Below are 6,000 nucleotides of genomic sequence, written 5' to 3'. Positions count from 1 at the left end.
GTTGGTGATGCATTAATGTCTATGGGGCTATTCTCACAACCAACAAAAATTGGGCTAGCAGAGGCTAGCCCGATTTTTGTTGGTCATCAGTACCACCGGGCTTGCAGCCGAGCCCGGTGGTTCTGGAGTGGCTAACCCACTCGAGAATCCCTGGCAAAAAGCAGATATGCGGAGTGAGCGCTCCTGCAAACCTGCTTTTTGCGATCGTGAGTAGCCATGGCACGCCTTCATGCCATGCCTACTCACGAGTAGACCCCCATCCGGGAGGCTTAACAGCAGCCTCCCGGCTCAGGGGTCTCCCCAGTATGCCCTGAGCGCTCGCGCAGGGCATACTGGGGCTCGTGGGGGCCACGCAGCCCCTGCTCCCCCAACCCCCCACCGGCTCCGGCTCGGAACTGGCCATCATGTGGGCGGCCAATCTGGCCGCCCAGGGCTCCCTGCCCGCTCATGAGCAGGGATTGCGGGCTTAGCCCGCTCTTCTCGCTCACCAGACAAAACCAGGTCTCTCTGATCATGAGACCCGGTCCTATGAGAAACAGGGGTTAGGGAAACCACAACTGCAAAAAGACCTAAAAATAGAGGAAAAATTACAACAACAAAAAGCTAAATACAAAAAAACACACCATAATATCACCAAGAAGAATGAGCAGACCAAACCTCTGGAAATTTTTTGAACCCCCCACCCCAATCACTCAAAGGCATTTTAAATTGGCAAGGGACAGCAAGATCAACAAGAGTTACCAAGAAGAATGATCAGATCAAACCTCTGCCCCCCCTCAGAATCGAAGGGAACCTGCACCCACCCCAATAACAAAGAAACATCACCAACCGCGAGACCTGTTGCAATTTCCTATTCACATATACTCAAAACCTCGGTTCGTAAAACCGTGGCTGGCAAGAGATGACTGTACTGGGAATTAAACAGAGTTAGGAGGCTTTTCAAAAGAGAGAAAATAGAGATAAATTTGATGTAAAGAAGAAAAAATTAAAAAATTGAGGCTTTAAGAAAAGGTGCTCTATCAGCACAGCCCCTCCATTTTTCTCAGAAGAAACACCAGTGCATATTGGATATATCTAAGTATCCCAGAAATCTACTGTAAAGTAGAACTTTTTAGCACGGAGATCATGCTAGTTAAGCTCCAATGCGCAGGGCAAACCTGAATCATGTATGGAGTGCTCCTTGATATCTCACATGGACTTCAACATAAATCCTCCTGATGACACACCTGCCCTTCTTGGTGAAGCAAAGTAAAATCACTGTCCAGGAATGGCCCAGGTGAGATCTGATTTGTTTGGTTGCTTACAGATTTTATTAAATGCTTGTTAAATTTTGCTGGCTCATTTTACTTTGAAAATTGCCATTGTCCCCAAATATAGAGCTGTAGTAACCAAGTGACAAGCCTAGCAACTGCCTTGAATGTCGACCGGGTTTGTAGTTCAAGCAAGGTCCATACCACCATAACACATCCCACTTCCACGATAGTATATGCAAGAGTCTTGAATGGTGTGAAAATGCTTTGTCTGGGCCTCAAAATAGAAAATGCAAAGTGCAGCAGCAGACCGATGCAGGTGGTATGAATTACTTCAGCCTGTTGGATAGCACTGGGTTCTTCCTACAATGTTAGTGTGAATGTGGAAGTACTCAGTGAGAATAGTGTAGCCAATCCAGCTTCTGTAGATGTAAAAGAAGTAGACAGCTCAATCTCCAGCAAGATGTCAGACTACTAATAGAGGAGGAACCCCAACCAACCACACTCCTCAATAGTACTTCCGGCCCTGTATTGGGGCCAAAACCATCATTTCTCAAAAACTTTTGTTGAAAGATATATTGTATTCAACAACCGGTGAGTCACCAAACTCAGCTTGGCACCCCTTCAAGAAGGCACCCTAGGTTACCATCCAGCTTGCCTCTGAGGTTGGCCCTGTGCATGAGCGAATGTGCCATTTCAGATCTAACACCACAGGTAGGGTTTCATATCACCTCAAACATGAAGCTTCTCAGTGTAGTAAGTTTACACTTTCCACTGCTAGTCATCAAGGGCTAGTTCATGCATGCATGTGTATAATTTAGCTGTTTACTTATTTACGTAAAGCATTTTAATCCCACTTTTCAGCCAACCAGGCTTCCAGAATAACTTCCATGTTATGGCAACATCAGTGTTGGTTTGCATGTTTTATGTTATACCACAGACAGAACACCACAGATAGAACTTTTGTAGCACCTCAGACATGAAGCTTTTCAGTGGAATTGGTTCAAACATTGGTTGCTGACATCAACTGTACAGTAATCTAGTGCAGAGAAATCAAGTGATGTGAACCAGTCCTGAGTGCATGGTAATCAACTGTAGAGAAATCAAGTGATGCATACAGTATGCTTGTATGAACCTCCATTTAAATATTTGAAAACTGTACCTCTTTTAATCTCTTCTTCTCAGACTCTACACACATCCAGATGCCAGAAAAAGCTTTACCTGCTAAATTTCTGTGTGCCCATTTGTTGTTAAGGTCATAGGAGCAGGGTAAGTAAAAATGACAAATCCTTTGTGAGAATCCTATACAGCATAAATTTATAATTTATACAATGGCTTCTACCTTATTAAAGACTTAAAGGAGACAGCATTGAAGTTTTTAATATCCTATCTGGGCTATTTCCATCAAACCATTACACAATGATTGGGAAGGGAAGGGAAGGGAAGGGAGGGAAGGGGAGTGAGAGAGAGAGGGTGCACACACAAGAGAGCGCGCGCAATGTAATGCAAATGCAGGAGGATGACTTAACTGCATAAAACCTGGGGTTTGTGGAATTGCGCCATAGCACTAGAGTGCCCTTGCCCAAATGTTCCCATTAAAGCAAATGGTACTTGCTGTGGTGGGGCATCTGTTGTGCACTAGTCTGGAATGCAGACCCCAGACATAGCCCAACAACTTTGTGCTAGTGCAACATCATTCTCCATGTGGTTCATTGCTCTGGATAACAGCCACTGTTACCACCTTCTATGACTTCGCTGAAACAGAATGCGCAGCTTAGCAAATGTATTTTGTGCTATATGCTTATTTCTGTACAGTGCTCAGCTTTTATAATTGCCAGATTTTAACATCCTCATATTTTCATGATCTCAGTTCTTACCTTTTTGATTTCCAGCCCTATCCTCCAAAATGTTTGCAGTTCCTTTCCAATTCTGTGCCATTCCATACATTTGATTCTACTGTCCACTCCTGCATATACATACGTGCTTAAGTTACATATTTAATGTGTCCTCGTATTGTGGATATGGCATAAAATCCCATTCATTTTCAATTGTCTTTCATCTCTTGCAATTCCAAATGGTAACCTTTTGTGAGCACTATATTCCTTTGTAAGTAAAGGTTAGTTTAAAACATATCAAATATGAAGAAAGTAAAATGGCAGTTTCGCTCCTCACCCAAATCCGTGTCAAATTACCTGACCTCTGACAAATCCCACCAAAGCTATGTAAATGATGTAAAGGATATACTTTTTTTTTTAAAAAAAAGTCAAGCATATGGTACCAGCTCATGGCTTTGCTGTTTATTAGAGAGTGAAGCAGCCAATATTGGCTTGCTCTGATGAGCACTTATAAAACCACACCAATATATGTGTTTGCATTCCTCTTCAGCTCAAAATTTGTCAGAGAAGAAAGGCATTAAACCTGTCACCTCAGATAAAGATCAGATGTTTGATTTCAAACAAAAGAAAGCAAATAATCTACAGTGGACTCCATTAACTCCTTGAGTGCTTTATTTAGACCAGTGGACAGAACAGGAATATGTTGCTTCTTAGGAGGATGGTAGTGCATTCTCCAGAATCACCTGGCTGTTGGGTTTCCCCCCCCCATGGACAGTGGCAGATAGTACAGCATAAAAAGAAGGTGGGGGGATCACAGTGATGTCAGTATGTTTTCTGTATTGATGGCATTGCCTTCAACATTGGAAACTAGCTTGGATATTTGTTTATGACATGGGTGTCAACTCTTGGCTCTGTATTGTTGTAACAGATTGACTTGATGGCTCCAGAGGAGTAGGCTGTTCTGTGATCTACTTCACTGTAATGAAAGAACAAGGGAATTTCAGCAGTGCCGTGGTCATTTCTCAGGCTGCATGAAGCATAGATTTTGTACCTGTTCTCTGCTTTGTAATTCCCCTGTCAAGCACCCACACTACAGCTGTTGAAAATGCACACTGAAGTTCATGAATTGGAAAGACAGTTGCCACCCTTTCTACAGGCTCAGCCTCTGTGTCTTGAAGAGAAACCCAACACCTAGAAATGTTTGAGACATTTCTGTCTCAAACTTTATGCTTTAATTGAAACCCAACACACAGGAATGTTTTCCTGGCATTTATTTGCATGCCAGAAACTTTACCTGCTAAATTTGTGTGCTCATTTCTTGTTAAAGGCACAGGTGTAGCACCATTTTAAAAAAAAAATAGTAAACAATTGAAATTGAAAATAAGTTACAAACTTAATTGAAATTCCTTTATGCCATAAATTCATAATCTAACTTACCATCTACCTTTTCTAAGTATTGGAAGAGACTGGACTTACATTTTATAATACCCCATCTGGGCTAATCCTGTTGAAACAGCTTTGTTTTACTGAAACACTACCAAAAAGGGGAGGTGTCATGTTTTGCTTTCAGGCTACATCTTGTTTAGCTTAGGCTGCTGGGCTCCTTTAGGGTTTTAGAATATGGCTTCTAAAAGGGACAGCTGGCCTAGGTTTGTTTGTATCACCCTGAGGGCTAAGTGTTGTCAGCCATTTGGGACCGGCCTGGTGCCTCCAGGAATTGGCTTCAATCTATAGGTAGCTACTGAAAGCAATCCTGGACAGAGGTGTATCTAGGGAAAATAGTGCCTAGGGCAAGCACTGAAATTGCGCCCCCTGTCCAAACATATGACACCCATCTTTCAGATAATTTTACCATAATATCAGCTCAAAAATACAATTCAAGCTCTTTAATCTTTTAATATTTCAAAAACTATTTAGCACTACTACTACTATTTAGCAGTGGATGTAGCCAGACCAAATAATGCTGGAAAATTACAAATTTCAGTATGCTGGGGCTCATTAGAAAAAATTAACTGTAGCCCCTTCGGGGGGCTTCCTAAAGGCTGGGGGGGGGGCCTGCAAAGGTTCCCCCTCCCCCCGCCAGCCTCTTAATTCACTGCCATATCCCGTCCTAGGCTGATTTCCGGGCCTGTTTGGACCTGCAAAGATTGGCATGGTGGCCATTTTGGAGGCTACCACACATGCTCAAATGGCCTCTGTGTGGCCTGGCAAGGCCTAGGGCCTCACAGGGACCATTTGAGCATGTGCGGTGGCCATTTAATTATTTTTTTTAAATGGCCACTGAAAACAAAATAGCTGCCGCACATGCTCAAATGGCTTCTGTGAGGCCTGGCATGGCCTAGGGCCTCGCAGAGGCCATTTGAGCATGCATGGTGGCCATTTTGTTTTTGGCAGTCATCCATTTTTCTTAATTTTTAGAAATGGTGCCCCCCTTCAAGTGGCGCCCTGGGGCATGTGTCCTGCCTGCCCTACCCTAGATACGCCCCTGATCCTGGAGATTTTAATGACTTGGTATTCTAAAAAAATAGAGAAAAAATGGAGGTGGGGGATATCCAGGAGTTGCTGAGTCAGAGCTGGCAATCCTAAGAAGCCACATTAGAAGACTACAGATCTTCTAGAGGCCAAGCCCTTCATTTGACAGAAGCCCAATGAGATCTCTAGTTTGGGTTGGCTTTTGATGACTAGCAACTAGTAAGAAGCTCTTGGAATAATCCCAAATCTTAATACTTTGGGATTCTGAGGATTTTCATTTGGGTGAGTGTTTGATTAGCATTGCTTTGTACTTTGGGATTTTTAAATTACTGGGATCTTCCCTAGTCCTTCAGGATGGAGAGAATTAAGCTTTCAAATCAAGTAAATTAAGTTGATACTCTAGAAGGCACTTCTAGGCAGTCAGTGAGTTAGGTAGCTGTCTG

The 6,000-nt window shown here is 43.1% G+C and overlaps 1 long non-coding RNA gene across 2 annotated transcripts in view; it reads left to right on the top strand.

Annotated features, from left to right (window-relative positions):
* The first annotated feature begins 539 nt into the window (after positions 1-539).
* The window catches only part of LOC128323797 (uncharacterized), a 49,150-nt gene continuing 43,689 nt past the window's right edge, over positions 540-6,000 (top strand). For both annotated transcript variants that reach the window (XR_008306468.1, XR_008306469.1), the window contains exon 1: positions 540-2,519. This is a non-coding gene — a long non-coding RNA (uncharacterized LOC128323797). The remainder of the gene's footprint in view (positions 2,520-6,000) is intronic.

Source organism: Hemicordylus capensis, chromosome 4 (genome assembly GCF_027244095.1).
Source record: "Hemicordylus capensis ecotype Gifberg chromosome 4, rHemCap1.1.pri, whole genome shotgun sequence".
Classification (NCBI taxonomy): Eukaryota; Metazoa; Chordata; class Lepidosauria; order Squamata; family Cordylidae; genus Hemicordylus; species Hemicordylus capensis.
The sequence above is the reverse complement of the archived record's forward strand: the minus strand, read 5'-3'. Positions and strand labels throughout refer to the sequence as shown.